Here is a 14,640-nt window from a genome sequence, read left to right on the forward strand (position 1 = left end):
AATTTGTGGATTTGAGATCTGAATTATCTTGATTTGTTTGTATAGGGTTTTAAAAGTTTAATTTCTATGCTATTAAAGGAACTGAAAATAGCATTAAATTATTTTAGAAATAATAGCCTATTCCATTAGTGTCTTTGTAGCCTGTCATATAAATATGTAAATATATGTGCATATGCATTTAGAAAAATAATTTTTCAAATATTAATGCACAGCAGCATCTTCTGAGACATTATGCTTTGCTATGTAAATGCGTGTTTGAATTTCTCCTAAAGTGTACAATATATGCTTGATTTTGTTTCAGATTTGATTTCATGTGACATGACAGCAACTCCTAAGATTATTTTCCTCATTATTATTCTTTTCCTCATTGTGATTTCCTCATTATTAACTTACATCAATATATGAGTTGCTCTATTGATGCTTATCTATATCTTCATATTGAAAATAGAGCAGTTGTTCTAGAATATCTGGATATTTTTATAAATTATTTTCATATCATTAATTGGTCAAGAAAATACACTTTTCACTCAAAGTTGCCCAGGGGTTTTTCTAATAATAACGTATTGTCAGTGCACTCTGTATCAGGAACCAGGAACTGTGATATACTCAAAAGGTATTATCTAGTTAAACTTCCTCACAGACAGATTGAGAGGGATATTATTACTGACTTTGCTTTCATCCTAGGAAATCAAGGCAAAGATACTTAATAATCTAATGAAATCCCACAGTTGAGAAATGATGGAGCTAGAATGTTTATTTGGCATGGTGCCTATATATTTGCTATCAAACATCGTGATAATGAATTACTATGAAGTTAGCAGGCCAAAGTACTGAAGTTAGCAGACCAGTGGCCACAAGTATGAAAAGTTGAAAAGATGTGAATTTTTCCTTTGAAACATTACATTTCCAAACAATGATATAGTTAAAGCTAAAATTTTGATAATCAAGTTTTAAAACTATTGACTTAATAAGATAACTGTTTACTAATGAATCAAGTATTCTCTTCTATAAAAGGAATAAATCTCTGGTTCTAAGTACTTGTTTAACCAGCATCATTAGTTACCTTTTTCTTGACCTTTTTTTTCCCCCTCTTTAGTAATGTGAAGGAGAGCCTCATTTTAAATTCAGCAGCCTAATTCTGAAGTTGAATAGTTCAGTTACAGAAGCTTGCTACCTTTTAGGTTCCCAGGGGCAAAGTATAAGTTTCCATCCAGGCTTGCCTGAGCATGGGAGGATGGATTACTGGGGTCTGCCATGGTTGAGTAACAGTCACTCAAGCACAGAATAATTTTTAAAGGGACTGGGAGGCCCATGTCTATATATGTATGTATGTATGTGTATATATATATATATATATATATATATAAATGAATTTCAAAAGTTGTGAGAATATTATTTTGTATTTTCTCCTTTCACTTTTTAAGCATATTACCCATCTTGTTGAGTCTGGCCAGTTTGCCTGACATTTGCTTGCCTTCCCTTACATGGTATCCCCGAGTATCTGCTGTTTCAAAGATAAACCTTAGTCGGATGCATTTAAGTAAAATTTTGTCTTGAAGTCATACGTTATATTTCACAAACAACACATGACAGCTAATATACTGCATATTGTGCATGATTGTGTGTCTTGATTTCAGTGTTTAATTTTTAACTATACAAGCATGAAACCTTTTAAACTGCAGAGAGAATTTTCAAATTTGAATTGCATTTTTTTCAGGGGATTTGGGGACTTGGTTACAATGATGGTGAACTATATTTATTGGCTCTGGAAGAAATTTTTGATCAGTTACAAACATCCAAAACCTACTGCTAAGTGGCCACATCTCTGATCCAACTTTTGCTGTTATATTGTGAAAAGTGATTCTATAATATAACTGCAAAAAGAACTCCTGAGATAAATGAAATGTCAATTCATGGCATGCAGATGTGTCACTGGTGTAGGGGTGGGGGAGCGGGGAAAGAGATAAAAAGCAAGGAATGGATTCGTGCCGATGGACTTTACAGTTTTGAAGTAATTAGTACACTGTGCAGGTATCTATTAAAACTAACTGACAATAAATCTTGGTTTTTCCTTTGAATATTGCTTTGGTTTCACAAGTTCCATGCCTCAAGGGGCAAAAGAAAATGACTCCAAGATTAATTACCACAATGGCTTATTCCCAATAAGGAATTTAACAGACTGTTCTTTTTATTTGAAGTTTGTTACTTTTGTTATTATTAATACAACTCCTAAAACAGATTATGATTTAATCATTCTAGAAGACCACTGGACAAAAATGGTATGTTTCCAGGTAAAGGAAGGTCTACCGTTAAATCTTTAAGCAGACAATTCTTTGGTTTATCAGAAGTCACTTCTCCCAGGGTGTTCCCCATGCAGATTTCTTCTGCACAGCATTTGAGGAATACCACAGTTGGAACAAGGTGCCCAGGGCTCCACTGCCTACCGGCTCTTCAACAGAGTAACTAACTAATTGCAGGTAAACCTGGCCACAGAGTGACATTTCTCCTAGCTCCTCCATCTGGTCTTTTTTGACACCCCTGCCATTAACAGTCATTTTCCTTTAAATATACGGTGAATCTTAAAGGCCAGCTCTACATCACATCATTTCAGATTAGGGGCAGTTGCTTTGAGTTGAGTACTGTTTAGGTGTCAGAAAGAAGTCCCTGACCTCTCCGGAACCACATTGCCACGGGGCCTTAATTAGCACTGACTCCAGCCATTACTGAAGAGAGCACAAAGGAGAACACATCATTTTTCTACATAGGAAGTTAGTGTCTGACCTAATAACTTGTCCAAACTCGTAGGACACTGTAACCACAGGATAACGATGGGCCTTATATACCAACCTCCTTCTCATGTGAAGTATAGAATGAGGCACAGAAGGAGAAGGAATTATGGTTACTTCCCAAGGTACAGTTTAGAGTTTTCATTGCCTTTTGGTTAGTAGAAATAGTGACCGCCTTAGAAAAAACTTGGAGATGATTTATATACAGATTTTGCCACATATAGGCGCTTAAATTTATTTTAAATTGTTCCATGCATATCTGTGTATTCGTTGATCTACAAAATAATTTAAAAAATATTTTTTCTTATTGCAAGAACAATTTTTAAAAGATAAATAAACTATTTTGACCTTAAAAAATCCCTTTCTATTTTGATTGTAAACAGATCAAAGCCTTCAATTCATATTTTTAAAAAATAGGCTCATTTTAAGAAACACATTGATTTGCTTTTGGCCTTCTGTAATTCCTTCCAACAGATGAATTTTGAGGGCTGTACATTGGCTCCTATAAAGATGATTTTACTTTACCCACCTTTGCTAGGATAAGAATCCCTAAAATATAATTTAATATAATTGCCAGTTTGGGTAGACTCATTTAAATGAGTAGTTGTGTGAAAACAACAAAAAAATGAATTGGCCTGCAATTTCATTTTGTTCATTTTTCTTTCTTTTTGTTTTCTTTTTTTAATTTCCTCTTTCCTTTTATCTCTTTCTTTCCTTTAGAAACAACCAGTCTTGGTGATACTAGTCAGATCATAATTATTAGAGTCAACTGCTGACTCAAATGAAAGCACCAAACAAGGAGAAAAATAGAGTAATGCTTAGGAGTACATAAGACTATTTTGATTAGAAAGTGCTTTCAAAGTCACTGCTGAAGTAATTAATGCACTCCACTTAAAATTGATTCTCTTGAATAGGAAAACCTGACCTGATGCCCACTGGGCCCTTCTCTTCTGAGTCATAAACCCAAACAGCATTTTAAGTATTTCATTTTAATGGAACTCTTCCCCTTATTATAGCAATGTCTCTGTTACTTTTATCAAAAGCAAAACCTTTCCTTGATTTATGATTCAGCTATAAATATTTACTCAGTATTATATTTGGTATGGAAAAAACCAACTTAAAAATCTTTTATTAATTTTAATAATTTGAAGTTGGAAATATTTTTATGCTATGACTGCTGAAAGGCTAGAATTTTCTGCAGTGATGTAAGTTAAATATATGTGTTTTCAAATTTTTAGTTGAAAAGACTAAGAAAAAAGTGAGTCTTGTGGTTCAGGCAGATTTTGTCTCAGATTCTGTTTTTAGAAGAGGTTCTTATACATGTCTCATGTGAGAAGAGGTTCATATATATAGAATTTAGGAAAATGGGCTTTGGAGGGTTCACTTTCATGTTATGGCCAAAGATTATTTCTGCTGTGTGGCAATGTGTCCCCCTGTGTTTGTTAGACATTTTCACCCTTAAAACAAGTGGTTAGCAATTGAATCAGTACAATAAACGGCAGTTCCTCTATAGGCTCTGAATGATAAAACCAAACTGGAAAAATATCACACACAGACCATAATTGTTCCCTCTCTTTAGTCTTAACATTACTTATTTAAGTAATAAATAAATTTCTACTTTAACCAAAGTACAAAACCATCCACTCATAAAAGGATTAATTGTAGATTTGTAGTTTTACTTAATGATAATCCTTTATCAATATATTTTATGTGATTATGTACCAGCCAAAAACAGCCTATCAGACTTCTTCAAATCTAATTAAAACAGAAAGAGATGGAGAAAGTCCCCAGTCTGTCATTCTTCCTTTTTAGAGGACAAATGAAACCTTTCCCCAGTTGAAGCCCATCTCGGTGGACATTTTCACAATCATGCTGTCTGGCTCAGCTGTCAGTCTGCCAGGAGAGACTAAGTACAAAGTAGTTTCCTCCAGGAGAAATATAAGCAGTCTCTTAAAGTCCTCAGGAAAACAGAAGTCAAGATGCAACCCCAGCTGTTTCATTTCTCCTTGCAGTAATGACACCTGATAACAGAAGGAGAAATGATAAAATAAAAATCAGTGAAAGTCTGAGTTTGGAAAGTAAAGGTCTCCTTTTATTAAACAATATAGGTAAAAGTACATTGGTTGCCACAGAAAAGAGCATCTCTAGTAATTTGAAGCCTTTTTATTCTTCATAACCAGAGAAATTTGGGAATTTAAATAAAGTACTAGTCAAGTTGTCCCAAGTCACCCCAGCTTGTTTAGGCTTTGTATTGTTAGTTTAAAATTTATTGTTCCATTTTTATGGAATATACACCAAGGCCTATTCTAAATACCTTTGTGAAAACTGAAAAAAACAAATGTTTTATTGCAATATTGAAATCTTTAGAGGAAAGGGGGTCAAAGGATTTGTATGGGAGTTTGGAGCGGGGGAAAAATTAATTTATCAAAAGGCTACCTGAAGATGATCATAAAATTTCCAAAGTCTGGGAGCCTACATTTTAAAATAGAAGTAAGGTAAGCCAGCCCATCAACTAACTGAAGTGGGCATCTTAATCTTACATAGGGAAATAATGGAAGTGATTTTGAAAGATCACTGTAGTTGAGGCCAGACAGCTGACTGTTGCATATTATAATAATAATTTCATTTAGAATAGAAATGACATAGATGGTCGAGGTGGGGGGAGGGAGGAGAGAGGTCTATAAGTACATACTAACAAAATGAATTGGGTTTACTTTTCACTGTAGTATACCTTCAAGGAAATTCATTTTCTAGAAAAATCTCTACTGAAAAAAAATTAAAATGTGTGTTTTAGATTCTTTATGGTAGACATACGTTGTCTGTTAAAGGATCAAGACCTATCCTTGGGGCTCTGATATGTATGCTAGGATTTGCTTTGTATTTTAATTGCCATGATCCCACTTTCAGCTGGGCTTTGCGGTGGTGAAGATGAGTAACACCATGGTTAGGCAAATGCACCATAGCACAGCAGTGATCAAGTGCTGCCTAGAAGAACAAGAGCCAGCTCTAACTATCTTACCACACTACTCTGAACAATTTGAAAACCAGCACCCTAGGTAGATCTGAAACCCTTGAGTAACCAATTTTTTTTAATTTTTTTAAAAGAGTTATTACCACTTATTCTGATAATGTTTTCAAAACTTGGAAGAAAAAGGACAGAGTGATTGACCACACTGTGAAGCATTGTAAATATGGAAGTTTGTTTCCCCATTTCTGATTTTCTCATCCTGCCTGTCTTTTTCATGTGACTGTCTACATTGGTTCATTGAATGAATTCAAATAGAAGCTAATATTTCTCAGGCACAGGCAGTGTGTGACTGTGTCTTTGATAACACTGGAAAGAGTGATTGTGTCTCTTCTAGTTTCACGTAGCCACATCTAGGACCCATTCACCAGGCAGCAACCAGAAGCTGCTATGACTGTGGCATGGCTGCTGATTGGGCAGGAACCAGGATACCAGAGGGCCTGCAGTTTCTGCATGTGCCATCCATCCATGTGTTCTGCACATGGTTTGCCCTATGAGCAGTGCTGGGTTGTTTCACAGTTGGCTTGGAACTGGAAATTGAAAACCAACTTTGTTGGGCCTAAACACATGAATTTGGAAATTACTTTTTCCAAAGGCACTGCTAAGATTTCTTTAGATGATTGCTGATCTCTCTGATAAATAGACGCTTTTATAGAACAACTGATGAACCTGCAGAGATTCCATTTATAGAACCACATGATTGTGTCATAAATGAGCCAGACTCTGGAAATGCCGAATGAACACAAAGCTTCCACTCTACACGGGGCCTCTGGCCTGGTTTTTCAATAATATTATGCAATAAAAATGGCCGATGAGCAATTCTCATTGTGTTTATCAAAATCTTAGTGTTTGTTATTGTCTATGAGTAGTATATTTTCTCCAAACTGCAGATTAGTTTTAAGAAACATCTGGTTTTAAGCAATATTTAGTCAGTCTTTTTACTTACTTTAATCAACTAGTTTTGCTGAACAAGGTATAGAATTGATAGCTGCTATTGATTGGATGTAGCATTACCTAATCTTCACTAAATGTAGGAAGCTTTTCAGATTCAGAAAGGTGGCAGAAAATGTCTAGTAATGATGCTGCTGGGAATTCAAGCTCAATACTTTGGTCAGTGTAAAAATGATGTAACTAGAAGAGGTATTTTATTATAAGCCTGTCAGTTTCACTAAATGTTTGACCCTGTATAATTTGTGGAGTTTTAGGGTGTGGTGCACGTGTGTGTGCACGTATGTGTGTATGTGTGTGTTTGAGAAAGATTAGTATATTTAACAGGATGTTTTCATATTTCAATCCTTTCAAATGTTATCAGTGATTTGTGTTAATAGTAATATGTTTCTACTTTTGTATAATGGGACGCTAATATTGAAACTTAAAAAAATTTGCAGATAAAAAAGAATATGGGCACCATAGAATAGGAAGAAAATTGCATTAGGAATTCAATACAGAGGAAGACTACACAAAATCATTACTAAAACAGATATAAACGTGACCTTCACTGTGGTTCAGTAATTATTCTGGTCCCCACTATGGTGTATGTATCATGATTTTCCTTTTTTCTCTTTGTTTTCATTTTTATCTGGGTACTTCACTGGTGAGTAATTGCTAAAGGGAACCTATTATGCAAGGCGAGCATTCAGTTTGCAAGTGAATTTGCTTGTAGCTATTGCCACATTTGAACCTCACTAATGTATGTAAATTAAAAACTCTGGTATTCAGAATTGCTCCTGTTTGAAATAAAAACAGAATCTGATCATTACAATCTGCAAGCCAGGTATTATCACTGAACTAGTGAGCCGCTGATGATAAATTGTACCGAATAGCTTGTGGATAGAATATTTTATCTCAGTTCTCTATCACACAGCATTGCATAAAATAAGAATGATTCATCAAGCATGAGAGCTGCTGGTTTATGAAATTCATTGCTCACAGCAAGTGTATTTTTTAAAATTCAAAAGACAAAGCAACTCACAAGGGTTATTTAGTAATCAGTGTGAATTACTTCTAGGTATAAACCTTAGTAGAAAAGAATTAAAAATACATTTGCTGTACAGGAAGCATTATTGCAATAGGGGATATAATTTGACTACTTCCCATCTAAAAGCCTTATTTTGACCACATTTGATTTGGATGCCACCTCATTTTTTAAAAATCAAAATTTCATGATCCGTTCTAATGGAAAAATGCATTGACTAAGTTGGTGTCACACTTGGACCACATGCATTTGCATCATCTGCAGCTCCCTTATATGCTTAGCCTGCAGAGGATATTTTATTTATTCAAAAGAACATGTAAAGAGGAGAGGCACAATATAAAGTCATCTTTCTTTCATATTTACAATATGAATGTTTCATTTCTTTTTGTGTATTGATGCCCCAAGGCAATGTTCCAAATGAAAAGATAATAACTTATGAAGAAGTGTCAAAAGCTAATTAAGTTGTGTAACTTGTTTTTCCCTTGCACAGGGTATATTTCTCATCACACTGTCCAGTCACATGCTGAGATTCTTGCTAACATTATTACATGCCAGTCACACCAAGTCTCAGTGGTGCCTCTCCTTCTGTCATTATTTTCAGCATCAATTAATTTTCTTCTGACCTCACCTTTAGAGAATGTAGCAGAGAATTATCAGCACATGCCTTGCACTCTATTTTGAAGGCATTAGGCCACTGTGTGCATTCAAAAATGGAGTCAGCCAAACATTATATTTTCTCACCTGCAGGGTTGCCTAGTAACCTGAATTAAGGATTTTCACCAAGCCTTCAAGACAAATAAACACGACTGGAAGGCAGGTTGACCCAGGTGAAGAGTCAGACCTATTGATGGAGAGCAGAATTTTGAACGAGACAATAGAAAACAAAAATCCTCATTAGCATTCATTGTGGAAACAGTTTCCATAACTAAATAAATCAGTTTCACCAGGCAAAGGGAACACTCAAGAACAGGATTCTCTCTCACCCATGTTCAAGTGTATATTAAGCTGTGTTTTGATTCTTCCTTTAATCTCATTATCTCTTTGATGGCTAGAGTGTACCATTTCTATTTCTTTAATGAAGTATTGATTATTTTGTGGAAATATTAAAACACCACCTAGAACTGCTTCCTCCTTGTGGTGTGAATGTCAGTTCAGTCAGGGAACACCTTCTTGCTTTGTTCTGCATATTATCTAATTATCTAGACTGCCTAGATACCTCCTCTGTTCATTCAGCTGGTACTTGAGCACTACAAAAAAGCAGACTTCTAGTTTGGCTTTTGAAGAGAAAGATGAGGGTGTTCTACCCAGGTGGGGTTGGTCTTTGTAATATTGTTGCCATGTGTCCTTGACACGTGGGATTCTTTTAGGAGTGTGCACGTTCTCTTGCCTGTTGTGGGGAGGGTCCCATGGGCAGGGAGAAGGCGCAGTTTCTCTCATGAAAGGTACAAAGCCAAAGAGTTGGACAATTAGGATGTTGGCACATCCTGACAGTCCTCTGTAAATGATGGTGTCAGGCCACAGAGGGGCTGAGGGGGGCAGAAGTGACATTCACCACAGCAAGATGGAAATAAACGCCCTGTTTGATAAGAGAAAACAGACAATTTATGTCCACCCTGAAGAGTTACCAGCTAGTGAGCCATTCCTATAGGTCAAGTGCTGCATTTGCATTTTGATGGGATGTTATCAAGTAATTAATGCACCAGTCGGGATTTATTACCTCAGGAGCGAACTGAAAGGTTCATTACAAAATTGGTTTCACTTGAAGATAGGCATTTCCTCAGAGTTAGCTTTTGACATGTTGTTCCTCGCTCTCTGTGCCCGTGGCAGCCATGGTAGAAGGCCAGTGAGGTGAAATTTATTGCTTAATAAGGGCATTCATTTTGGTTATTCTTGTGATAATAAATGTATACATCAAGGCCGGACTGTCTTGTCAGTAAAATTGCTTCTTGTGCTCCTTAACAAGCCAATCTTAATCAGTCTGGACCACCTTATGAATAATTTAAGGATCAGCAGACTTCATGCTTAATAAGATGTACTAGATTATAAAACTTAAGTGCACTATTTATAGAAAGCATGCAAAACACTTTAAGTTTTTATTAGCAGCAAGGAAAAAACAAGCAGTGAGTTATTCTAACATTTGCAGTTTGTGAGCAACAGCTGTGTTTCTTAATGCTGTAACCCCCTCCACTTTTGTTGAAGGCCACAGTTAAGCCTCTCGAGCCTTCTAAGCCTCGGTGAGACATAATGGGAAATTTGAGCAGGCTATGAGATTAAAGCTCAGAATCGATGGCCAACCAGCAATTGTCATTTTAGAAAACATTCTTTAATCTTTTTAAATGCAAAACAGACCTTATTCTAAAAGAGTTTCCGATGGCCAAAATTACCTTTTTGTTGTTGTTGTTCTGTGGCACACATGGATTTTTAACTTAATTTACTAAAGAGAATGGACATGAAGCCTTCTAAGTTTTCTTTAAAGAAAAAAAAAGGAAAATAGAAAGATGTCTCATTTCTCTCACAGTGTGTTTGTCATTTAGGACTGACTTTAAATAACACTTATGTAAGATGGAGTTTCTTGCTAAAAATCCAACCAAAAGGTTTAGCCCTAAAAATGAAGTAGGAATGTATAAAATGAGAAGAATGAACAGATCTCCATAAGGTCATTAATATTTCTGCATTTAATAAATATTGTTTGATTTAAAAGGACCCTTTAACCTTATTGTTTTAAAAGAAATCTTTGTCCTCCATTTTACCTCAACATTTGTGGGCTGTGAGTCGTCCACAGAGTAATGCATCATTTCGTTTATGACATTTAATAAAGGCCTACTGCAAGCATTAGAACCAGGTGCTTCAACCATTTTCCTTCATGCTCCTACCCCTATTGTTCTCACTGAAATAGAAAAAATTCCATTTGGGCCACCTTCACTTTTATCACTTTTATTTAAATCAAGACACATTCTAATAACCACGTACTTTCATTTGGTGTTGCTGCAAATAATAAAATGTATGTGTGCGTGGGAGCATGCTCATATTGATTGAACAAGGACCAACACGTTTATAAGTGTTGGAAAAAAAAGAGTTCATTTTTTAGTAATTTGCTGAGGTATTAAAAGGAGACTATTGTTCGAAATGAATTTATGAGTCAAAAATATGCGTGGCAGTAAATGAAAAACAACTTCAAACCTATTTCTCAACCTATAGCTGGACCATCATACTCCTTTGTTCTTGTGGAGGTTAATAGAGATTGAGGAGATGGGCAGAGGAAAAGCAGTGCAATTTTCTGCTATTTAAGCTTGGTGAAATGGCACTCTTCAGGAAGCAGGAAAAAATATGAAAGCATAATAGGCATTTTAAAAGTAGAAGTCCATATAGCTGCTTGAGGGATTCTCAGATTTAGGCATGCATAGAATCTCGAATGAGATAATCAGCATTGTGAAATTGAAACCTGTCTGCTGCCTGCTGCTGTTCTTCCCTTTTTCAGTGGAGTGATTTGTAACACTCATCTTCTTCAGGCAAGGCATGCTTCAAGATTATCCAGAACTGTCAATAGTAATTGCCAAAGTATTTTATTACCTACAGAAAATCAAAGGAATTTTATAACCAACAGTTATCAAGTTTCAATTCACAGTATAAAGAGAGAAATTGTAGTTGGAATACAATCATATTTGGCTTGCTTTAATGTTCTTGAGACAATTCCTATGCAACCAACTACAACATTCCCTGTATTTAAGCTAGAGGCAAGAATCAGCATATGTACTTGTAGCATTAAAAAAAAAATTACATAATGCCTATAAGCTTCTGCAAGCAAGTGGTTTTTAATTGCCATACAAACTCTGCCTTAGCTAATTACTTCTGAAAAGAAAGAGGGTTTTGTGAAATGCAAGATGACATTCGAAGTTCTGCCATTAAAGAAATATGGTTTAACTAGGGTATTCTCTGTATGATATGGTACAGAATGTGCCTTTTAGTTAGAAATTAGGTCTTTACAAACTTTGGTATTTAGACTGAATTGTTACAGAGTGCATCACTGTGTATACATAGAGAGCTTTTGCAGCACATTGAATTCAAGATTATCAGTTTTAGATTTCAGAATTATTTTTACACCACAGGGACAACCACTTTCAAATAGTTATTTGTCTTTTGAAGTCAATATATTTTCTGAAAGAAATGCAAGAATTCCCTGGGAAAACATTCCCCACAAACCTACCCTACCTTCACATTGCAATGTAAATGCCCCTATTATAGAAGAGAATATAATAAGATATTCTTTATATCTTCTGGTACTTATTTAGAAGTCCTAGTCCACAGAAGGGCCAAAAGAAGGCTTTTTGTGTCATTTTGTGGCTCTGAAATCCAAAAACTGATTTTTTCTATGATAGCACATGTTTTGCTAATTCCTGTCAGCATACTTGAGCTGTCAACCAACAGTCAGCAATACCCATTTGAGTGTAAAGACCATTTAACTGTAAAGGCACAAATTTACTTTAAAATATTTATGAGCAAGGGAAATTCCTCTGACTAGTTCTGAAACAAAATTCCAGACTTTTCTTTTGGAAGAATGTGAATCAGTATGGGGGCGGAGGAAGGATGGCACATGAGGCAGTTCTTTTCCTGTTTGAAACATAATATTAATTTTTTTAACAATAAGATGGCCAGGATGTTAATGTTTATTCTTGTAAAGTACAACTTTGGAATTAAGGTAACTACACTTCTTTGAAAATATTTTCTTCACTAAGTCTTCCTAATTGCCTCTGAGTTGACCTGTTTTTCATACAATTGGGATCGTAAACTGGAGGTAACTTCCCAAGAGTATGCAGAATAACAAAGAGGTGAATGTTATCACAATGCTTAGTGTATGTGTCTATCATTAGCTGGATTACTTATTTAAAAGTAAAAAGGTACTTCAATAATTGCACACTCATTTCTATCCTTTAGTTTGAAATATTTGATTTAATATAAGCTTCAAATTTCCAAACTCAAAGTCATTTTACTGAGGGGAAAAAAACAAGGATCTTATAAATACACATTCGACATCATTAGGAATATCTTTGCCCCACTATATTTCATTTCATTTTAAATTAAAAAAAAATCACTGTGATAACATACCAATGAAGAATTCTCATTTGTATGAAGAAAAAAATAAATATACACTGTATATTTATATCCAGATTATAACTGTACAAAATTGTTATAAATCATATTTAGAAACAGTTCTGTTGTCGCATCAGGTCATAATTCAGACTTAGAATATTTGCATTAAGTCCACCCATTGTTTTAAATGTCTGAGAAAATACTCACCTCAACATGAAACAAGGAATCTGAGATGGTTTTCCTTTGATTTTCCCCAAAATATTAGAATATATTCAGATGCCTTATTCCTGCCAAATAAAATGAAAGGAAGGCTGTAGCTGTGTAAATTCATGATTGATTTCACATCAGGTGATTTGGGAAGTTATGAAACTAATGGAAGCAACATGGATTGAACCATCAGGGCCTTTCCAGTACAGTGTTGAGTGCAGCCCAACGCCCAAAGGTTGGTTTTTAAATATCAATGAAAATTTCAGTTTGTAACTTAAAACTGTATAAGACAATGTATATTTAGTGACTTTAGGATTTCTAGTAACAGGGGAATTTGAGCAGCTATATATTCTTTGAAGATTTGCAAAAAGATAGGAGGCCTACACTATTGAAGAAACAAAGCTTTTTAAAAGTGAGTACCATAAATACTAGGAGAGAAATACTTTCATTTAAAACAAATTACCCTTCCTAGCTCAATAGACAAATCTATATCCTGAAGAAAAAGGAAAGAAATTAGCATTTTCATTGGCCTTTGAGAACAGTGTGCCTTTCAAAAGGAATCCTGAGTTTCCAGAACTTTTCCTGTCCCTGCAAAAGCACTTCATCAACATGCAAACTTCTCCTGGTGTAGTGTGTTAACATGGAAAAGAGAAATTAGTTAATTATGTTTGTTGATTTGGGTTTACCTTTAAATATTTATTTATTTAACCAGTCCACTGGAAGGTTTAAAGTCGGATTAAGTGAGGTGAGAGGTCGAAGGGAAATTCCACAGCTGCATTTGTGGAGAATCATGCCTCCTCCTGTCGCCTGAACCCTGGAAATGAAGTGTTTCTGTGTTGTTCACTTACTGGGTCAGATCGAAGCCTAGCTCAACAGCATTAAACTAGCCCCCATTTGAGAGATTTTCTTACAAAACACTGAAAACTGCTCTGAACATGCATACATTGATTTTGTTGCTGGAATCTCCTGAGCTTTGATGAAAAGGCAGCCTCCACATGCAGGTAAAAGGGTTTTACCTCTTCAATATTAAAAAGAGAAGATTAAGGATTTCTGTTCTACTAAGGCTGCACTAATCAGTGGCACGAAAGGCTGAGAGAGTAGGCCTCATGCCTAACGCTAAGCTATTTTCTGTGGTGGAGCAAGAAGTTAAAATCCCTCACGTGACCCTCTGTGTGCTGCAGCTTGCTGTTTGCCCATTTTGCACAGTTAATCAAATGGCCTAGGGCACACAACCAAATTTGTTTTCCATCATTTACACATGATAGTTCTCGATTTTGTTAAGGGATATTCGTTTTAGTCATAGGATTGAAAATGAGAATATTATAAAAGGGGGGAAAGCATTTGAATTCATCAGATCATGGAGTCTTACCCAATTTAGAATCCATTCAAGATGTATAGCCATTTTGCATTTTTGATATGAAGCTGAAGTCTATTATATTTACTTCCATGTGGTAAACACACACACACACACACACACACACACACACACAATTTTTTTTTTCCCCTACAAGATGAGATTTATCAATTAAATTCAACAAAGAATACTTGGCATTTGTCCT

Source organism: Callospermophilus lateralis, unplaced genomic scaffold, assembly GCF_048772815.1.
Source record: "Callospermophilus lateralis isolate mCalLat2 unplaced genomic scaffold, mCalLat2.hap1 Scaffold_123, whole genome shotgun sequence".
NCBI classification, from domain to species: Eukaryota; Metazoa; Chordata; class Mammalia; order Rodentia; family Sciuridae; genus Callospermophilus; species Callospermophilus lateralis.